Genomic DNA, 23,896 nt, shown 5'->3' with positions numbered 1-23,896 from the left:
ATGGCAGAAGCTATCCTACTTGGTTTTCAACACTATCTAGTTATGTTGGGCACCACTATATTCATCCCCTCATTCTTTGTTCCTCAAATGGGTGGCTCAAATGTAAGCTAAAAATGTTACACACTTCCACAGTCTCAAAAACTCTAATAATAGTCCATTCTGGAGCTTCCTATGCTTCATATATCTTAAAAAAAGATTTGAGGGTTTTGCTACCAATGGAATCCTAATTTTTGTTAATTTAGTGGAAGGTATGTTTGATAGCTTCAATGAGGAGTTTATATCTCTCAATTAAATAAATTAAATATCCATGTAGGATAACAAAACCAAAGTTATCCAGACATTACTGTCTATAGCAGGTCTTAACACCCTTTTACAATCGTACTTTGGGACTAGGCTTCCTGCTGGTATAGGAGGATCCTATGTTTTCTTTCTTCCAACTATTTCCATTGTTGGTTCTAGAATTTTTTTTAAAATAATAGACCCACATGATGTACATAAGGAAATTGGTACATTGAGTATTCTTCAAACTTGATTTGGAAACGTATATGGTTTATTAGTCTTTACTAATCTATGAATCCTTGTCTGTAGAGATTTATGCATTCAATGTGAGAAGTGTAGGTTGCACTCATTGTTGCATCCAGTTTATAAATTATTGTTTGATTCAATGATCTTTGGGCTATTGTGTGAGGTCTATTTATTTTATGCATCTTATCTATGAGAAATATATTACCAACCCTAAAAATCAATTTCACGACCCTAAATAATGCTTGGCAAAAACTATTGTTGAGTGCTAGTTTTGCTCAGCACCTTAAGGAGCCGAGTCGCAGGAGAGCGCCGAGTGAGCTCGACAAATGAAAAACAACTCGGCACCAATGGATGTTGAGTGAGCTCAGTAGTGTGGATGCTAAGTGAACTTGATAGCCACTAGAGGGTGGAGCTTAGTAGAAGAAGGTACCGAGTGAACTCGGTAGCCACTGTAGAGATAAAAACTTCAGCAAGACTTAACCGAGTGAAGATTTATAACGTGAATATTTTCACCATTAAAAATTAGAGAGCCAAAGTATGAAGCTTCTAAATAAACTTTTCAAATGCAATGAATAGAAGAAGAACAATGGATTAAAGTATGCTTGCTTGCTTTCTATTCAACTTTGATTAAATCATTACAAAATCTGGGAGCATTTGGCTTCAACTAGAAAACCCTAAAATAACCCTAAAACTTTAAACAACTTCAATACTTCAAAAAAAAACTTTAAACTTGCAGCTCTAATGGTTGCAAACAATAGTGCCTAGAGCAATCACCGCTTCACAGGTCGAATCAAACAATAAACTACAAACTTATAGAATGACACAAAGAAGTACGTGCAACTACAGTCACATAACAAGCTTCCTTCTGTCTCTGCAATGACTGGATCTACTGATCACTTCCTTTCTACTTTTCTTTTCTCTACAACTTCTCTCTTCTCTACTCTGCTGAACTTTCTCTCTCTGTCTCACAGAATGAACGAATCAAACATTCCTTTTTGTCTTTGGAAAAATATTTTCCCCCTCTTTTCAGAATTTCAAAAACTCACCTACCACATTCATGTTTTTTGTCTATTCTGTAATCTGTCAGGGGTGGTAGGTGGGCATTTGGCTCTAGGGGTAAACGTTAACTTCAATTAATATTCCAACACTCTCCCTTTGTCCTGAGCCAAACAAACAAGGATCACTGCCGATCCACATCAACTACACCAAGACACTCTCTTAGGTGTACAAAAGCTTATATGCTTAATGGCTTTGTGAAAATGGCTGCTAGCTGCTGCTCAGACTTACAAAATTCCATTTTGATATCTCCATTCTCCACTAACTCTCTGATGAAGTGATATATGATCTCTATATGTTTGCTTCTCCTATGGAAGCCTGGATTCTTGGACAATGCAATAGATGATATGTCACAATAAATTGTGGTTCCATCCTCTTGCCTTTCATTCAAATCTATCAAGATCCTTCTTAACCACATAGCTTGACATGCTACTGCATTTGCTGCTATATACTTAGCCTCTATTGTAGATTGAGCAACAATAGGTTGCTTCTTGGATGCCCATGAAATTGCACTTGATCCCATATGGAATACATATCTAGAAGTGCTATTCCTATACTCTATACTTCTAGCCCAATCACTATCTATGTAACCAACCAACTTGAAATCATTTGATGTAGTATACAAAATCCCAAATCCCTTGGTACTTTTCACATACCTTAGGATCCTGTTTCCCGCTTGCCAATGAGAATCCTTTGGTGTTTCCATAAATCTAGAAATCAAACTTACTGCATGCATTAGGTCTGGCTGAGTTGCAGTCAAATACATTAAACTTCCAACCATACTCTTGTATGGTATTGGATCCACTCTCTTGCTAGAGTCTTCCTTGCTCAACTTCAAACCTATTGTTGTTGGTGTGGGGGTTGGCTTACTGTTCTGCATTTTGAATCTTTCCAAGATCTACCCTGCATATTTTTCATGAGAGTTGAAAATGCCATTATGCATTTGTTTTACTTCTATGCCTAGAAAGTACTTCAAGAGACCTAGGTCTATCATTTCAAATTTGTTTTTCATGGCCTCTTTGGACTCACAAATTAGAGCCTTGTCATTACCAATAAAAATCAAATCATCTACGTACAAGACATCAATCAACACATTTCCATTTCCTACCTTGATGTAGAAAGTAGGCTCACCATTTCTTTTGCTAAAATCATTGCTCATCAAATATGAGTCAATCCTACTATACCATGCCCTTGGAGAATGCTTGAGCCCATAAAGAGCTCTCTTCAATCTATATACTTTTTTCTCTTCACCTGCTACTTCATAACCACGTGGCTGCTCCACATATACTTCTTCCTTCAATACACCATTTAGGAAGGCAGACTTCACATCCATTTGGTATACCTTCCATTTGTGCTGAGCTACAATTGCTATGACTACACACACGATTTCCATTCTTGCAATCAGGGCATATGTCTCATCATAATCTCTGCCATACTACTATTTGTAGCCCTTGACTACTAGCCTTTCCTTATGCCTATCAATCTTGCCTTCAACATTGCATTTGGTCTTGTAGACCCACTTCACTCCAATCACTTGCTTCTTGGAAGGCAAATCAGTTAGCTCCCATGTCTCATTCCTTTCTATAGCATATATCTCCTCATCCATGGCCTTACACCATTTCTTCTCCTTAATAGCTTCTTCAAAATATATTGGATGACTATGAGAAAATAATACAAAATTAACACTCTCATCATAATTTTCATACCTGTCGTCTTGGTATATCTCCCTAAGACTCTTGGTCTTTCTTGGTAATAGGGAGGAGAGTGTGGGATTAGAATCTTCACTGTTACTGCTTTGCCGACTAGCTCGGTTTTCATTGTTACTCGGCACTAACACTTGGTCATGCCTAGAGGAGCTTGGTAATGACTGAAGCTACTTGCATTTTCTTTTATTTTCTCCTTCTTGTTGTTCATTAGCACCTTCTTCACTCATAATTGGCACTTTACTTGAGGTACTCGGTGATTCATCAGTTGGTCCATACCATGACTAATTTTCAAGAAATTCCACATCTCTTGAGAGAATCATCTTTTTGTTCAATGGGTCATAGAATCTATATGCTTTTGATTTTGAGTTGTACCTTGTGAAGATGCACTTGATACTTTTTTCATCCAATTTTTGCCTTTTCTCTTTAGGTACGTGTGCATATGCAACACATCCAAACACCTTTAGGTGTTCAACTATCCATCTTCCTTGTGACCATGCTTCCATTGGAATTATATCATGGACTACCTTTGTAGGACACCTATTGATTAGGTAAATTGTTGTTGCCACAACCTCTCCCCAAAATTTAGTTGGGAGACCTTTCTCTTTCATCATGCTCCTTGCCATTTCAACAATGGTCCTATTCTTTCTTTTAGCCACTCCATTCTATTGTGGTTTATAGCTGGTTGTGAGTTCTTTCTTTATGCTATGTTTCCTACAAAAATTTACAAAATAATTGGATCTATACTCCCCTCCTGTATATGATCTTAGGACCTTGATATAGTTTCCACATTCTCTTTTAGCCTGGGCTTTAAACTCAAGAAACTTATCAAATGCTTCAAATTTAGATTTTAAAAAATAAACTCATGTCCTATGACTAAAATCATCAATAAATGTCATAAAATAAGTACTCCCCCCAATAGAAGTAACTTGCATAGGACCGACTAGGTCAGTATGCACTAACTCTAATGGATATCTAGCCCTCCTAGAATTTTTAGAATTAAAAGGAAGCCTATGTTGCTTATCCAAAATACAAGTCTCACACTTGTCACATGAATTTCTTATATGTGGAAAACCTTCTACCATTCTTTTATTTGACAAAAAATTTAAACCAGCATAGTCGAGATGACCATACCTGAGGTGCCATAGCCATGAGGGGTCTTCAATCACACTCCTTAGAGCTAATTGTGTGGGAGGTGCAACACCAACTTGAGATGAGAAACATGTCTCTATCCTCAAGGGAAACATTTTGTTCTTTGTCATTTGAACTATTGCAAGTAAGTTCTTGCTCCCATCCTTTTCATGAATGACACACGTGTCATTCTCCATCATCACTTTGTATCCATTTTGAATGAGCTAACCAATGCTCATCAAATTGTGCTTCATACCAGGGGAAACATTACACATTTTGTATTTCTTTCTTCTCTCCTTGCTTGGTGCGGACCATTATAGATCCTTTACCCACTACTGGTAGGGTTCCATTGTTACCCATTTTAATCTTAGATTTGAAACTCTTGTTAATGAATGAAAACAAGGTTTCCTTACCACTCATGTGGTTGCTACATCCACTATCAAGGTACCAAACCTCAGGGCTTCCTTCTTCACCAACATTACACATAATGAAGGTAGTGGCATTGTTTCCACTTCCCATATTCACATCAGCCACATTTGCTTGTCTTGACTGATCATTTTGTTTCTTCCAACATTCACTCACATAATGCCCATATTTATGATAGTAGTAGCATTCTACATTACTCCTATTTGAGTTGTAGTTTTTCTTACCTCCTCTTGAAGTATTTTGTGAGCTACTTGCTCCATCTGCTCTTCCTGAGCTTTCTATTGTAGCATTTCTTTGTCCTCCATTACCTCGGCCTCTACCTCTAGAGTTTCTTCTTGAGCTATTTCTTCCTCTTCCCCTTTCTCTTAGATTTGACTAAGCCTCGAATGCTTTCTCTTGGGAAGAAGAAGATGCAGATATGTTGGTCCTATGCTCATGGGTTTGAAGAGTACCCATCAACTCATCCATTGTCAAAACAGTGAGGTCTTTTGGCTCTTCTATGGTCATGACCAAATTTTCATATTTATGAGGCAAACTCTTCAATATCTTTTCCACTATCCTCTGCTCTTGATAGGCTTCTCCATTTTATTTCAGTTGATTAATCACATTGGAGGTCCTTGAACTGAAATCTATAATTGATTCATTTTCCTTCATCTGAAGCTTCTCAAACTCCCTCCTTATATTCTGTAGCTTTACTTTATGGACTTTATCAGTCCCCTTGAAATTCATCTCAAGGATATCCCATGCTTCCTTTGCATAATTTTCTATTGCAATCTTGGGAAATACTATCTATGTCATTGCTACTTGAATAAGACTTAATGCCTTAGCATCCTTTCTCCTTGACTCTTTCAAATGAGTCTTTTGATTATTGGTAAGAGCAACATACTGAGCTGGGTATGTCACATCATTGAACCCATTAACTACAAAATCCCACAAATCATTTGCAACCATTATGGTTTTCATCTTCTTTGACCATGTATCGTAATTTTGTCCATTGAAGGGTGGTGGCTACTGCCATATCTTTCCTACATCTCCTGTCATGATAAATATCCCAGAAAATTTTTCCCAAACTCACTATGGATGTGGGGCCTCAAAGCTCTAATACCATGTGAGAATTATATTACCAACCCTAAAAATCAATTTCACAACCCTAAATAATGCTTAGCAAAAACTATTGCCAAGTGTCAGTTTTGCTCGACACCTTAAGGAGCTGAGTGGCAGGAGAGTACTGAGTGATCTTGACAAATGAAGAACAACTCAACACCAATAGATGTTGAGTGAGCTTGGTAGTGTGGATGCGAATTGAACTCGGTAGCCACTGGAGGGTGAAGCTTGGTAGAAGAAGGTACCGAGTGAACTCGGTAGCCATTGCAGAGATAAAAACTTCAACAAGACTTGACGAGTGAAGATTTATAATGTGAATATTTTCACCATTAAAAATTAGAGATCCAAAGTATGAAGCTTCTAAATAAATTTTTCAAATGAAATGAATAGAAGAAGAACAATGCATTCAAGTATGTCTTTTTGCTTTCTATTCAACTTTGATTAAATCATTACAAAATTTGGGAGCATTCAGCTTCAACTAGAAAACCCTAAAATAACCCTAAAACTTTAAAATACTTCAATACTTCAAAAAAAACTTTAAACTTGTAGCTTTATTGGCTACAAACAATAGTGCCTGGAGCAATCACTACTTCACAGGTCGAATCAAACAATAAACTAAAATCTTATAGAATGACACAAAGAAGTACGTGCAACTACAGTCACATAACAAGCTTCCTTCTATCTCTACAATGATTGGATCTGCTGATTACTTTCTTTCTACTTTTCTTTTCTCTGCAACTTCTCTCTTCTCTACTCTACTAAACTTTCTCTCTCTATCTCACAAAATGAATGAATCAAACATTCCTTTTTGTCTTTGGCAAAATATTTTCCCCCTCTTTTCAAAATTTCAAAAACTCACCTACCACATTCATGTTTTCTGTCTGTTCTGCAATTCGTCAGGGGTGGTAGGTGGGCATTTGGCTCCAGGGGCAAACGTCAACTGCAATTAATATTCCAACATTATCTAATCCATAGGCTATAAAATTGTCTTAGATTTCATCATTTTACAGTCTTTAAGGCTTGGCATTATTATGTTGATGGTCTTTCTCTTCTCGAGTTTATTAGGATACTAATTAAGCTTGAATTTGGAGAGCATCTCATTGAAATTTTTTATTAGTAGAATATTTAGAGAACTTTAAGCCAATTAATTATTGGGCTATTGAACTTGTAAATCTCCTTATTCATGCCAATTGGGATTTTTCACTAGATGAACTTGATCTATGGTTTTCGAGGTTTTGAATCCTATCTTTGTTTAAATTTCTACATTCCAAATATGAACTTGGCCTAACCTATATGTAGTACATCAATTTTTTTGGATTTCCTTATTATTAAGAGCTTTCTTTGGAAGTTATGGTTTTACAAAGTGTTTTATACATTTGTAATTGTAGGGCATGAATGGTTAACTTCTTTTTTAATTCAGTACAACCATGTTGAATCGCATGATTTTATTTATGTTAACACTTCCATATGTTGAAGTCAAATTAAGTCTCTTGTTCATTTTATAATGTTATTTGTAGGTGGCTAAATGCATAGAGATAGGACTTCCACAACTTATCGCATTGGTCTTTTTTTCACAGGTAAAACCATCAGAATTTTGAATGAGACTATTAAATATGTTAGTTTATCATTTTTAAATTTTGAACTAGTAGCTTCTAGTTTAAAAACTCATACACAATCTAAACCAAGAGCTACTAATTCAAAATATTAAATATATGATTTTAAAATTTACAAAATGAGCATTTATTTTGGTTGGGTTCCTGAAAACATTCTTACCTCTTTAGGAGATTGGGTCCTTAGGTTCAAATTTAAAGATTTATAGGTTTGATTTTATGCTTCTAGTATTGAGAGTATACATGGTGTTTTAACCTTGTACTTGGGTATACAAATAATGTTTTGTAGTTGGAAAAAAGTATGATATTTTCTTGAGGTATAGTAGGCACAGTAACTAATTGAATCCCTTTTCTATCATTTCAATATGCTTGACATATCAAGCTTGGAAAGAAACCTATTTTCGAGCGATTACTATCATCATTGCTATCACAATTATTTAGCTTTATGCTTATTTTCACATAGTAGGTGGAGCATACAAACATAGCCCTCAAAAAACCCAACTTCATTGCAAGACAGACAGTTCTAGATTGGACACACATGCCCCATGGTATAGACTAACAAATTTGTCATGTTAAATCACATTTTTCAAAATAGTTTTCACTCATTCTTGTTATTCTGCAGGATAATGATTCCTTATCCATTCCAATGGGGAGCTCCCATATTTGATGTAGGACAAGAATTTGCAATGATGGTTGCTGCTTTTGTCTCACTCATTGAGGTTAGCTTGTCAAATTCCAAATTCAGGTCTTCATATTTAATTGTTTTTGTAGTTGCTGACTACTTTGTTAATTATCCATATATTGCAAAGTGTCTTGATTGTTGTGCTTTGAATTTTCAGTCTAGTAGTGTATTTTATGTTGTGTCAAGGTACACAAGTTCCACAACTCCTCCTCCATCTATCCTAAGCTAAGGTATAGGTTGGCAGGTAAGGAGTGGACTTTTTCTTCTTTACTTCTCTCGTTCCTCTTTTCCTGGTATCTAGAAAGAAAGCCTTAGGTGTTAATATTTTAATACTTTCCCCCATGTAAGGAAAAGTTTTTAGAACTACCTTAAATAAGTCTATGCCCTAGTCAATAATCATTTAGATCTTTTTGATGCCATGTGCTTCATACATAGAAAAAAAAGTTGTGAATAGATAGGATGCTTTACAGAGTTTTTTTAGATGTCATCTTGATTCAAAACTCTCAAGATGCAAATGTTGTGCACAACTAGCTTAATTTGGAAAGTGTAATTATAAAGCTACAATGGTAAATCTTTAATTGTTCATGCTTTTGATAGAATTGAACCAATGAGCATTTATTTTGGAACCCTCCTAAAAGAGGGATCAATTCAATTTTTTGAATCTCTCCTTTTCTTAGATAGAGGAGTGTAGTAAAAAATATTGTATTTTTTACTAGAAAGTAAAAACTATGACAACTTTAACTTATTTTTAATATTTACCCACTTTTTGTTCAAAATGATAATCTTTGTAATATTCTTGGCTGTTGGAATGGTACTAAACATTTTTCTAGATCGAGTAGTGATAAATTTACTTGTACTGTAGTCTTTTCTTCTAGAATCCATTTATGGAAAGAGTAACAATTTTTTTTAAAATTGATTTTGGCTTATAGACGGAGAGAAATAGAGGAAGAAATTAGTCCTTTCTAAGTACCAACTTTTTCCTGAAGTGGCTATAGTGCTTTAGTAAACTAAAACTAGACCTCTTGTACACCGAAAGTAGGCCTATGGTTGCTCTATAAGTGCAAGCAATTGTGGTGGGAAACATATATTCTTGTCTTGAATCTAGGTGTCTTCCATTTCTAATATTTTTGTTGTGTTTTCAAGTTTTCATCATAGAAGAAATGCATTCCTCCTAAGCAACTAAAACATGCACTATGGGCATTTGACCAAATGATAAAAGCTTATTTGTCCCCATATGATCCCCTAGTTTTCATCCTCATGCCATTACTTCTTTCTTGTTAGTTGAAAGTTATAGTATTTCACATGAACATTAAAATTTAAGTGCCTTTTACCAAGTGTATTTTATCATCCAATCTATATGACCTAGCATTGTACACATGCTAATCCTTCTCTTCAACTAATTAGTGAGAAGTAGGGTCTAAATATGATGTCTATAGAGCCATATTTATACCAAATGCATCTTGAGATTAGACACCTTATTCAACATTCTTTCACTTATTTTTTCTACTTCAGCTTCTACATCAACACTCACAAAGGGGAGAGGAGCCCACAACAAAGATGAAGACTATTGGTCTGTGGTGCAAGTTAATCAGCGAGGAGGAGGAGTTCTTAATCCATTTTTTGTGTATCCTGCAATCATGGCTTGCTAAGAGACCACATTTCTTTGAGGCATTCTATAAAATAGTTCTCATGCCTTACCTATGATTTGACATTTTGCATCCATCCCACACTCTCTCATCCTGATGATGGATTACAGAGAGTGATCTAAAATGATGATGCTAAAAAACATACACAATCAAATCCAAAATGAACTTGCATTACAAATGGATTGTGGAAATTTGATATTGTTAATTTTGCATGCATGTCTACCAGGACAATCACAACTTAAAAATATATATAATCTCATCAAATCTATTATATATATGTTTAAGTTGTGATTGCCCTGGTAGACATGCATGGAAAATTAACAATATGAGATTTCCACAATCTATTTGTAATGCAAGTTCATTTTGGATTTAATTGTGTGTATTTTTTAGCATCATCATTTCTGATCACTCTCTATAATCCATCATCAGGATGAGAGAGTGTAGGATATATGCAAAATGTCAAATCATAGGCAAGGCATGTGAAATATTTTTTAGAATGCCTCAAAAATATATTTGACCAATGCCTAGCAGTTTTTGACCAATGCCTAGAAGTTTTCTACCAAGCATTGGTCAAAATTTAACCAATGCCTGGTAGTTTTATACCAAGCATTGGTTGAAATTTCAACCAATGCCTGGTAGAAATTGTGCCAAGGCTTTTGAAATATTTTGACCAATGGATTGGTCAAAATTTTGACAAACTAGTGAGCTGGTCAAAATTTTGACAAGGAAATTTTTCATGAATTGGTTGGTTGACATTTCGACCAACTTGCATCAAAATTTTGACCAATATTGGTTGAAAAATGAGGTCAAATTAACTAGTGCTAGCTCTTCAAAGTTCACATCTACCATTCATCCTCTTCTCCAAGCTAGATGATTATGCCTAAAGACTCCACCAAATCCCCTACTTATACCCAACTAAGCCACAAGTCAACTTAGTTCATTACAAATTAAATTCATTCCCTCACATTAAATATATGTTGAGCCACAAGTCAGCCATGACACAAACTAAATACCCAAAGTTGGCTCATAGAAAAATTAGCACCAACAAGAACCAAGACCAAGCCAAGTATCAACAAATTCCCAAGCATTGTTGAGCTCTCAGAGCATTGTCGAGCACCACAGTGTATATTGAGCTCCCAGTGCATGCCAAACACCACAATGTATGCCAAGCTCATAGTAATTTTCAAGCTCCTTTCAATGATTGAGCTAACTCAAGAAACACTATCAACTAGCTCCTAGTGCAAACTAAGCTCCCAATATCCACTTAGTGCCCCAAAATTTTCCAAACATCTTTATTAATCAAGTTGCTCGGTTAACACAACAACCAAACCAAATCAGTATCAACCAAGTCACACTTCATTCTTCAACCGAGTTCCCAAACTCCAAAGCCAAACCACACCATCTTGTAGAATTGTAAGCCAACCAAGGCTGCTCCTACATCAGTTGTAGATGTTTTATTACATGATATCGGGTTTTAGCGATCTCTTTAAACAAATATTTGTGCAAGAAGTTATAGTTGGAGTAAGTACTTTTATCATGTTTAGCATTTATGGTAGAATGACATCAGTTAAGATGGCCATATTTTTTTTGTGAGTTTCTTGAGTCAAGAAGCCTACAAAAATTTATTCTCCTAGATCTAATTAATATTTTATATACTATGATTGAACCTGGGTTACTTATTTCTATTTTGAGTCCAAATTGAAAATGCATAACTTTGCAAAATAAAATATTTTGCAAATTGTACAATTAAAGAATTCAGGAAGCCATGATAACTAAAGTTTATAACTACTCAAACTTATTATAAATGGGTTGGAAATAGATGGAGAAAGACATAGAAGAGGAAGGTAAAAAAATTATTGTTTAAGAGCCTCTAGCTGTCATCTTGTACGATTAAGAAAGCAAGAAACATTGTTTCAAGAATAGAAATTACAAAAATTGGATTTTATGTATAAATCTTGTGTCAGTTGAATTCCATTTTGTAGGCACTATGAGTTGGTTATGAAATGTCAGTTTTAATTTATTTATCATCAAAATTGATTGAACATTTTTATTTTGGGTGCTCTTTTTTAGTTTAAATTTTGAAAATCTATTTATCCCAATTGATTTGGTTTTTAGTTTTGTGATGTAGGAAGGACAATGGAAAATAGGGCCAAAGGCACACCCAACTAGCAAAGCCACTTGTAAGAGTAAAGACAGTGGAAACACAATATAGAGAAAAGAAACCAAAGGAGATAGAAGAGCAAAACACTTTATTCATTCATCAAATTACCAAATACATGCCTAGCTATGAGGCCTTTTGGAATATGGCCAACATTAGAATTCAGACTTTGATCTTCAATGATGATCTTCACATTCTAACCCTCCTTCTTACTCTTCTCGATTGAACTCTCCCTTACTAATCCCCAAGACTCTACCCAAGACTCCCTTGAATACTTGCACAGCCACAATTCGACTTGTTACAAATTACCAACTAAATAAACCCTCACATTAAATGCATAACCAAGCCACCAATTGTCTCTCAAAATATATTAAATGCAAATACAAAATTAACATACAAGGTCAGCTCAAACTAGAACCAGACATAGATAGCTCGTCCAAAGAAGGACCAAGGAAAATACTAGCATTCAGCAACACTCAACACATACATGAACTTGACACCAATAGACATTTGGAACCAATAGGCACTCTGCATATATTGAGAACTCGACACCAACTATGAAATTGGCATCAACCATGAACTCAACATCAACTACAAACTCGGCATCAACTATGAACTTAACATCAACAAAGAACTTGACAATAAAAAGGAACTCAACAAAAACTAAGAAAAAAGAAACATGCAGGATAGAAATGCAACCCAGTATGCTCTTGCATCAAATAACCAAGGTTGAAAGAAATGATTATCTTGAATCATGTATGTGTCACAACCTAAGTTGAATCCAACTTAGATTGAAAAATCCATGTAGCATCTTCAACTAGTCTATTCTTCCACTTTACCAAATACTTATAATAATCCTTTCCTCTTATGCTTTTACCAACTCTCTAGTTTAGTACCTATTTAACCTCTTCAATCTACTTCTTAGGATAATCATTTGATACAAAAAAATCATCATTTGACTCATGGTTCTTATACAAATCAGCAACATTGAATATAGGAGACATATCCATGTCATCAACTAACTCAACTTTGTAAGCATTACCCTATCAAACTTCCTCAAGATCTTACAAGGTCCAAACTTCTTCATCATCAGTTTATTGTATGTTCCACTAGAAAATCTACCTTTTTTCAAATGAACCATCACCTCATCACCAACTTCAAAAACATGATGTCTTCTATACTTATCAACATTCTCCTTATACTTTTGATTACTTTGTTCCAACCTCAACTTCACTTTCTTATGCAAAGAATCCATAAAATCAGCAACTTGTACCCTTACAACACTTCTCTTTTCTTCATTAGCAACATCCCTTAATTCTAATATTCCTCTAGGTTACATTCTAGTAACACTCTCAAAAGGCATTTTCCCTATACTCCTATTCATAGATTATTATATGAAAACTTAGCTTGTGTCAACACCAACTCCCAATTATGTGGTTTGTCTCCAACTAAACATCTCAGCAAATTACCCAAGCTTCCATTCATAGCCTTTGTCTATAAATCAATCTGTGGATGGAATGTATAATTAAACTTCAACTCAGTGCCCATCTTCTTCCAGAAAGTCTTCCAAAACTAACCAAAAAACTTATTATCCAATCAAAAATAATACTTCCTTGTAATCCATGCAGTCTACCAATCTCTTTAAAGAAAATCTCAGCCATATGCTTGACATCTGATGTCTTCTTACATGGTATTTAATGAGCCATTTTAGAAAATCTATCTACAACAACAAATATAGGATCATACCCCTTTATTGTCTCAGGTAATCCAAGAACAAAATCCATACTGATGTCACCCTAAGGTTTCTCAGGAATAGAGATAGGTGTATACAAACTAGTATTCTTAGTCCTTTTGCAACTTGACAAACTCCACAAAATTTTTGAACATCTTTATATAGCGGTGGCCAATAATACTTATCCTTCAACAAACTCAATGTCTTATCAATTCCAAAATGTCCAGCCAATTCACCACTATGTTTGTTCTTAATTAGATTAACTCTCATATCACTTCTAGGTATACACAACTAAATTCCTTTGAACAACATATCTTCTTGAATAAAATACTCATCATACTTACTCGTGACCTAATAGATGTGGTGCTTTGGACTCTCTCTATGCCTCAGAAAAATTAGGATAGGTATCATACAACTCTTTGATTTCATCAAAACCAATAACTTCAACCTTCATCTTGGTCAACAAAGAGTGTCTTCTACTCAATCTAACAACAACTTGGTTAGTGACTCCACTCTTATGGTTAATCACAAATGTGAAACTCTGCAAGTACTCAACCCACTTCATATGTCAATGATTTAATTTGTGTTGACTTTCCAAGTTCTGTAAAGCTTTATGATCAATGTACAATACAAACTCCTTAGGAATCATATAAAATATCCACTTCTTCAAGGCTTGAACAATTGTATAAAAATCTTGATCATACACATAAGACTTCCTTCTAGCATCATTCAACTTCTCACTAAAGAAAGCAACAGGTTTACCTTCCTAACTCTATATAACTCCTATTGTAGTACCACTTGCACCACATTCAACTTGAAATACCTTATTGAGATCAGGAAAAGACAATATAGGTAACTCAACAACCTTTTCTTTTAAAGTCTCAAAATTTTTATCAGCTCCATGTGTCCACTTGAAATCATTTTTATTTCCTCTCACCATCTCAACATTACAAACATAATTGAAATTCTTTATAAACTTCTTGTAAAATCTAGCCAAACCATGAAATTATCTTACATCACCCACATTTTTAGGTGTAGGCCATTCCAAAATTGCTTTAACCTTCTTTGGATCCATTCTCAAATCATCAGCTAAAATCACAAATCCCAAATTCACAATCTCCTCTTGCATAAAAGATCACTTTTTTAGGTTAATCATCAATTTCTCCTCTTTCAAATCTCTACAATACTTATCTGGGATGCTCAAGATATTCTTCCTTAGTCTTATTGAATATCAAAATATCATACAAATAAACAATCACAAACTTACCCAAAAATCTCTTAAGAACCTCATTCATCAACCTCATGAAAGTACTAGGTGCATTATTCAAACCAAAATGTATTACCAACCATTCATAGAAACCATGTTTTTTCTTGAAATAAATCTTCAACTCATCACTTTTTTTTATTCTAATATGATGATAAGCACTCTTCAAATCAATCTTGGTAAAATATTTTTATCCACTCAAACAATCCATTATGTCATCCATGCTCGGCATAGGAAACCTATATTTCACTATGATCTTGTTAATTATAGCTCTGGAATTAGTACACACTCTTCATTCTCCATTCTTCTTAGGTGCTAATATAGTAGGTACAACACATGGACTCAAACTTTCTCTTATCAAACCTTTCTACAGCAACTCATGCACTTGTCTATTAAGTTATTCATTCTTTGTAGGTGTCAACCTACATGGTGACTTTATTTGGCAAACTAGCTCTAGGAATTAGATCCATAAAATGACTTATACTTCTTATTCTAGTAAACCATCACAAATATCCTCTATAATAATATCTTTATACTCATTTAAGAAGTTGTCAATTTGTGTTGGTACTTGACTTCTATCGGTTTATGTTGCTTGACCATCACTAGTTGTTACTTGGTCACCACTATTTTTTGTCACTCGATTGCTATTAGTACAACTTGACCTCCTAGGAATTATAGCAAAATAGACTTGATTCTTCTTCATTTCTTTTTCAAATTGCTTCCCATTAACCATGCAAATTCTCACAATAGTTTAATTAACATCATCTGAAATTTCAATCAAAGGAAACAATATTTTCTTTCTCCCATTCACCCAAAGAATATATTGATTCAATCTTCCATCATGTATAGAATACTATCATATTGCCAAGGTCTACCCAAAAAAATATGACAACAATCCATAGGCATAATATCACATAGAACTTCATCAAATAAATCTCTAATCTCTAACTTCACAAACGATTGCTCACTTATCAATATCGTATGCTCATCTTTGGTCTATGAAACATGATAGGATTTAGGATGCTTTAGCCTCTACAACTGCAACTTTGTAACCAACTCCTTAGATGAAAAATTTGTAGAAATTCCACTTTCAATGATCACTTTGCAACATTTTCTAGCCATCTTACATCTGGTCTTGAAAATACTTCTCCTTAGGATAGGTTCCTCATCATTCCCTTATTATATAAGGTTCTTCTTACCATCTAATTTTATCCAACCTCAGGTCTACTTAGTGAACCCTCAATGTGTCATTGAACCAGAACATTTATGTTACCTTGCCCATTTTTAGAGGATCTACACTCAAAGGATCTATGTCCTTCTTTACGACATCTGAAATAATTACCATGTAAACTACCTCTAGAATAAGAATTACCTCTTCCTTGATAAGAAATAGTACCTCCTCGACAAGAACCACCACCTTTCCACTTAGGCTTGCCTTTTTCATCATTCTTCCATTCATATTTTCCCTTATCTTGTACAGAATTGTTAGATCTACCACCTTTTTCCATAAGATCCACCTCTGCCTCTTCTATATCTACCATCTTGGCATCTTTGTCTTTGTTTATGTTTCTTTTTCAAGATCTCCTCAACCTTCAAGGCATAATGATATGCTTCCTCAACACTTTCCAATTTCAAAAACCTTATCTCATCTTAAATCCAAGATCTTAATCCATTTATATATCTTGAAATTTTCACAACATCATCATCTACATGTCAAGATATAATGTCCAATCTATAAAATTCTTTAGTATACTCCTTCACAATCATGTCCCTTTGTCTCAAATTTTGCATCTTTCTTAACAAGCTAATTTGGTCATTAGTAGGAAGGAACTTGTTCTTCACCTTGTTTACCATTTTCAACCAAGTCTTGATCTTCTCACTTCCTCTCATTTTTCTATCAGTTTGCAAATGCTCCCACCATGGTGAGGCATGACCCTTCAACCTAGTAACTACAATTTTCACCTTCCTATTATTAGAAGTATTTTCATACTCAAAGAACTTCTTCATATTAGAGATCTAATCCAAAACAACATTGGTATCCATTTTTCCATATAAGAAACAACTTATGCAACATGCTTTGAATTTCCCCTAGAAAATACTCTCAACAATATTCCCTCATCTTGTTCTTGTTTAGGTTTTGGATTAGGGTTTGGTGCTACTGCTTCATTATCACTCACATCATCAAGATTTTCTCCTCTCCTCTTGGCTATCTCTACAACATCTAATTTGGCTACAATTTTTCTCAATGTATCCATTATGGTATTATTAACATTTCCTCTACCTCAAACTATCTTTACAATTAGGTTCATGAAGGATCGTAACCTTTTGCAAGTTGTAGGTCAAATCCTTAGAACTACTAACCCATAACCAAATCAACTCAGGGTTCTACATGATCCAATCTCAACAAGGACAAACCTATCTATAATACCACCTGACGTAGAGAGGACAATGGAAACTAGGGCCAAAGGCACACCCAGCTACCAAAACCACCTACAAGAGTAAACACAACAAAAACACAGTAGAGAGAACAACAACCAAAGGATATAGAAGAGAAAAATAATTTATTGATTCATCAAATTACTAAATGCATGCCTAGCTATGAGGCCTTCCAGGTTACAACCAACATTACAATTCAAACTTGACCTTCAATGATTATCTTCACATTCTAACCCTCCTTCTTACTCTTCCTAATCAAACTCTCCCCTCTTTATCCCCAAGACTCTACCCAAGACCCCCTTAAATACATACATGGCCAAAAGTTGACTTGTTACAAATTTTCATCTAAATAAATCCTTACATTAAATGCATAACCAAGCCACTAGATAGATCTCAATAAATATTAAATTCAAATACAAAATTAAAGTGCAAGGTCAGCTCAAACTAGAACTAGATACAAAGAGTTAGGCCAAAGAAGGAATAGGGAAAATACTGGCACTCGACAATGCTCGAACTTACACAAACTTGACACTAATAGATATTTGGCACCAATAAGCACTCGACATGTACTGAGAACTCAACGCCAACTATGAAATTGACATCAACCACAAACTCGAAATTAACTACAAACTCAACATAAAAAAAGAACTTGACAACAACAAGGAACTCAACAACAACTAAGAAACAAGAAACATGTTGGATAACAATGTAACCCATGATGCTCCTACATCATTTTGACTTCAATACCTATCAAGTTTTAGAGAGAAGAGTTTTGCATTTGAAAAAATGACTAATTATGAATATGGTTTGAAATTAGTATGTGGTTATATGCACTTTTAATATATAGTATGTACATGATTTGGTTTTTAATTAAATTAAACAATTGGCTTTCATTGGTACCAATTTTTGTTCTTAGCATCAGTTTAATTTCAAAAATTTATTTGATTTTTGTTTAGTTTAATACTTTAATAGGGATTGCATCTATTATAGTGACTATTTAATGCATTATTGGGTTTGATGTGATTTTAGATTATTATTGTCTACCTGAGAGAAATATATTTGAATAAGTTGACATACACGTAAAGTTCCTACAACAGAGTAATTGGATATTTGGCTTCTATGCAATTGATATTGTCAAGGAATGATATTTAGATTATGTAGATATATGTTTTGTCCTAGGGTACTTATGTTTTAAAATTACTCATGCTAGGAACTCCTTCAGTCATTTCTATTTGGTAGGAGGAATTACTTAGTTTTAAATTTGTGTTGCATTCAATAGATGTGGCCAAATGATTTATCCTTAAGCCCCATAGTTGTTTTATACATCAATTGTGAGGAAATCTTAGAAAAACTTGAAAATTTCAAGGAATGAGCATGCAACTTTGCAATTTGCAATGGGTATTTCAATAAGGTGCACCATACATGCTCGCTCAGTTCAACTTACCTATATTTATTTAATATGATTCTTTATGTTTCTACACAGGTTTTTTATTTAATGTAGTATGCTACATAACGGTCAAATGTGGAGTTGTAAAGTTCATACCTCCTTAATTATTAACTCACCCAATGTGTGATATAGATGGGGTGTTGAAATTCTCTGTTCTATGTTTGGTTTGGTAGAAATAGGAATTTTCTTCATTTTAGTGCTTTAGAGTTGCTAAACACCCAGATGTTAAGTCTATCATTGAAGTTTACAATTGCTGAACATCTAGATTTTAGTTAGAATTCTACACAAGTTAATTTGAGCATTTATTGCAATATCATCTAATAAATAGACTTTAGATGTGACACTTAACATATCATAAGTTTACAATTGTTGAACATCTAGATTTTAGTTAGAATTCTACACAAGTTAATTTGAGCATTTATTGCAATATCATCTAATAAATAGACTTTAGATGTGACACTTAGCATATCATAAATTTAATTTAGTACATCATGAAATAAAATGATTATCATGAAAATTTTCTAAGAGCAACCAAGTTATTTTAATCTATAAAAGTAGTCTTTTATGCTTAAGAATATCTCTAGGTATTGATCAATTTAAAGTAAAATCTTAGGTTATTTCTAATTCCTATATGCAATTAGATGTACTATAGTAGTTTCCTCTAGATTTACCCACTTTCTTCATACGATTGGCATAATAGATGTTTTATGCATTCATACATCTTCCTCTTAAATATGCATCTATCCACCCTTTTCTATTGTATATTAATTGCTACTTTTCCATTTTATTCTCCGTATGTATTCATAGACTATGCTTCACACTCTCCTTCCACAGCTCATTTAATGCATCAAACAATTTTTTTATTATGTTGTAGGTGTTCTTTTTCAAAAAAATTCATGCTTATGAAATCCATTACCCACCTCTTCTTAGCTTATCTTATAACTGACTTGATGGTGAATTGCACTCTCTTTTTCCAACTTCCATACTTTCCCAGCATAGGCGGGAGCTCCAACTACTCGTGCAACCCTTGTTCTTTTCCTTCTCAACTGAATGCATTCATTTCATCAAGAATAAGATTGACTTTTGCAAGAAATCTTTGATTCTATAATAAAAATATATATTAATATCATAGTCAAGGAAGTACCTTAAAGGATATTTGTAAACATTGTTATATTTCTAGAGTTAATAAACTTGAATGGGACACTTGAAGAAAGATGAACTTAATTATATTTGACATAAAAGTTTACAAATTTGAATTATTTTCCATGAACATGGCAATAATTACTTAGTATTCCAAATTTAATCCAAGACTATGCTAAATAGTAAACAAATAAAAGAATACTTTCTTTCTTTTTGATATGAAATTGGGGTGGGTTTATAAATTTATACCATATGATTTTCATATCCCTCTATTAGTAATGACTTACGAAGCAAAATAATAGTATATTTAGTAGAAACTATTGCAAGTTATAGCAATTAAGGAACCAATGAAAAATTTCATTGTTCTTTCCATGATAGGGTCTCAAAGCAGATATGGTTATAATCTATGCATAGATAGAGGAAGAGTTGAAGTATTTACTTCCTTATGTAAGGGAATAAAACAAGAATACACTTACGTTTGTGCATGTAAACATGCACCTAAGTATTGTTTAGATTATCACCAACTCTAAAAAAATGCTTAACACTGAGTTGAAGCTTAATCAAATTTATTTTGTATTGTATAAAAATACTCATGCACTATTATCAAGAGGTCAAAATACCACTATAAAGTTATATTTTTAATACAAAAGATTGGATAAGCAATATTTCCTCTTGGGAATAAAAACCTTAATGTTATTAAAAGGCTGCTAATATGAGCATTATTCATTATGAAAATACTTCTGCAAATGACACATGGATGTATGCATTTAAGGGAAAGGTTACACTCAAGGAAAAAATTATGTTTGAAATTTCAATCATCTATTACTTTTAATGTCTTTTTCCTGAAATGGTCATGAAATTATATTTGATTCTTAGTGATTTTCCTAATTATGTAAGATAAACTATTTTTCTCTCAAAATTATAGTATTGTATAAAGCATATATAAAGTAAACTAAAACAAAACTCAAAATCAATAAAAGAAATCATAATATCATATTTATTTTTGAAGAAAACCCTAGTGAGATGGTGATCATAAATAATCCCACTACTATAGTAATAAGTGTCATATTAAAGGCATAACTACAAAATATAGAAATGCAAGTTTGCATTAGGTAGCCACCTAGATCCCATTTCTTTCTTTATATATATAATAATATTTGATCTCATAATTTGCATGTTCGCATCATATTTTGTATCCACACATCATGCATGTTCTTCACAATTTTAGTTATGAATTCATAGCTAAATTATATAATCCCATCAAGTAAATGCACAAAGTTGTGTCACCCTTGAGGATATCCGATGGGGTTACACCTAAAAGAATTACAATTGAACCCATGTAGTGCCAAGAGGCATTGACATGGCACAAAGGTAGTATAATGGTTATGACCGAAACAATTTCAGCCATAATACTTTCATCTGGAACACTTTCAGTTAGAATTATTATTTGAAAATCAATGAAGAAAAGTATTTCTCTTATATGAGGAGGGGTAAGTGTGTATAAAAATCTACCTTGCGTTTTGATAAAAGAGGTTACGACTAAAAGTGTTTTGGTTGTAACCCTTTCTATCGAAACTATCTATGTGGCATCTTCTGTGGTAGCCACAAGTAAAGAATACAGTTTTGAGTTTAAACTTCTCACTTCTAAGGCTGATTTCTCCATAAAAATTGAAGTTTCTTTAAAAACTAAAAATAAGCTTTTGTGGATCTCAGAGTCAAGATTATGGTCATATAAAATTTATTATGTTTTGAGTAGCGATAATATGCTATACTTTTATAATATTGCAAGTAGGTATTTTAAGACTCAAGAAGATGTCACTTTAGAAAAGGAAAAAATTAGTAATCATGTTCAAAAAATTAAAACTTTATATCTACCTCTAGAGGAGAGAGTCCTCTTCAAGAATATGTAACTTGCTTTAAAAAATATGTAGATTTGATAGGAAAAGTTTGGCAGGAAAAAAATTGACAATTTCTAATAAGTTCAACTTTGAACACTTATAACCAAAAAATATACATCATTTTAAAAAATAAATAAATTATCCACTAGATATACATGTCAACTATAACATATTAGAAAAATTGGAGCAAAATGTGATAATTTGCATTTTTTTTTGGCTGGAACAAAACTCTATATTTTTAGCATTTTTTAAAAATTAAAAAATGGACTTTAATTTTATTTTTTAATGCAAAACTTCCTTCTCATTTTTTTAGTAAAAAATCATACACATAATCTTCATCGAATTTCGGACATTCCATTAGTTTACATCATCTTCAAATCTAAACATGAATGACACTTTTATGTCATTAAAGTTGAATTGTTTAAGTTCTAAGTTCCTTTTTCTTTATAAGGTGACATAGGTTTGACCTTTTACCGTATCAACTTCCAAAATGAAACATGTAGTCAAACAAATAAAATCTTGCTAACTAAGAGTAATTAAATGTTACGTCAGCTCAACCAAAATATATTAGTTATTTGAAACTTAACTCTAATTAATCAACCATAACATTAATTTTTTTTCTAAACTATTATGTTCCTCACAAAATATTGTCAACATGATACTCTATCTAAGTGAATATCTCTTGCATGCCATAAATTGAAGGCCAATGATGATCAGGTTAAACATAGCATATATTTTTCTTCATGCTTTGCAGTCACATTTTCTAACTCTTCAAAATCTTTCCAATCCAAAATGATCTAACTAATTGTCCTAAACTCTATCTCCAATAAATAGATAATTGATAAGTATTAAAACCTTTGGTAAAGTGTCTAATCTACAATACAAGAAAGAGTAAACGAGAACTAGTTTCCAATAATGATAATATACCATGCATAACCTATTACTCTTTCCAAAAGGTGTTACAAGAACTTGTATGATTCAACCAATATGACACCAAGATAAGCACAAATTCTTAAAATTTCCCCATGCATCAAACATTTCTTTCTCAAACAACTTTTAAAATTTTAATGAATGATACAAATGGAAAAAATCATATGGTAGGAGAGGAGTGAGGGTAAATAAAAGGTGGGGATTTTTTTCTTTATGACTTTATCATCATCTTAACTTCAAAATCTTTATCAAAGTGCTCAAAGAAAGTAGTTATTTGTTTTTGATAAAAAAAAAAATAGGTTTTACAAGGACCCTGAAATCCAAAAGTTAATACAAAAATCAAGACTGATAATAAGTGTATAAAGCCTAGCCATACAAAGAAAAATCACCAGGCCAATAATAAGCATGAAAGCCCAGCCAAAACAAAGGCCAACAAAAAGGCCAGTTCAACTTACATCCAAAAAGCTAGAACAAGAAAAAGCCAACTTGACAAAAAATAGCAGAAAACTAATAGAAAAAGACAGGAAATAATAAGCCATGATTACTCTTCTATCTTTCACTCAAGCTCCTACATCATTTGAGCTACTTCCTACACTTTGTGAGTTTCCTTGGCTATCTGCTCTTGACTCTTCTGGACTTCCTAGTCTAGGCTACTGAAAGTAATTTCTGTCGCTACATCCTTTTCCACCCTGGCTCTTTCTATGTCCTGTCCTCACTCTCGTCTAGGTGGCCTTTGGCTTTTAACATTCCAGTAAGGATCAGAATGTTATCATTGATAGAATTGAGGACGAAGATCATCTGATTTTCTAGACTGTGATTATAGTTTTCTAGGTTCAAGATTCTCTTCTCAGCTAAACTGATTCTATCCTTCTTATTCTTCTAAATTCCCTGACCTGGCTCCTTCCTATTGTTTTGCATTTGGCCAATTTTTTCCTTGACCTCTTCCAATTCATGGTAAAGCAATTTGATTGAGATCGACCTGAAATTATCAATCATGTTATTGCGAGC

General features: G+C 33.5%; 1 pseudogene; it reads left to right on the top strand.

Moving 5' to 3' along the window:
• On the top strand, window positions 1-23,690 carry LOC149577521 (nucleobase-ascorbate transporter 7-like; annotated as a pseudogene).
• The last annotated feature ends 206 nt before the right edge of the window (window positions 23,691-23,896 follow it).

Source organism: Cupressus sempervirens, chromosome 1 (assembly GCF_028749045.1).
Source record: "Cupressus sempervirens isolate cs-2001-9-10 chromosome 1, ASM2874904v1, whole genome shotgun sequence".
Lineage (NCBI taxonomy): Eukaryota > Viridiplantae > Streptophyta > Pinopsida > Cupressales > Cupressaceae > Cupressus > Cupressus sempervirens.
This window is presented reverse-complemented; position numbering and strand designations above follow the sequence as displayed.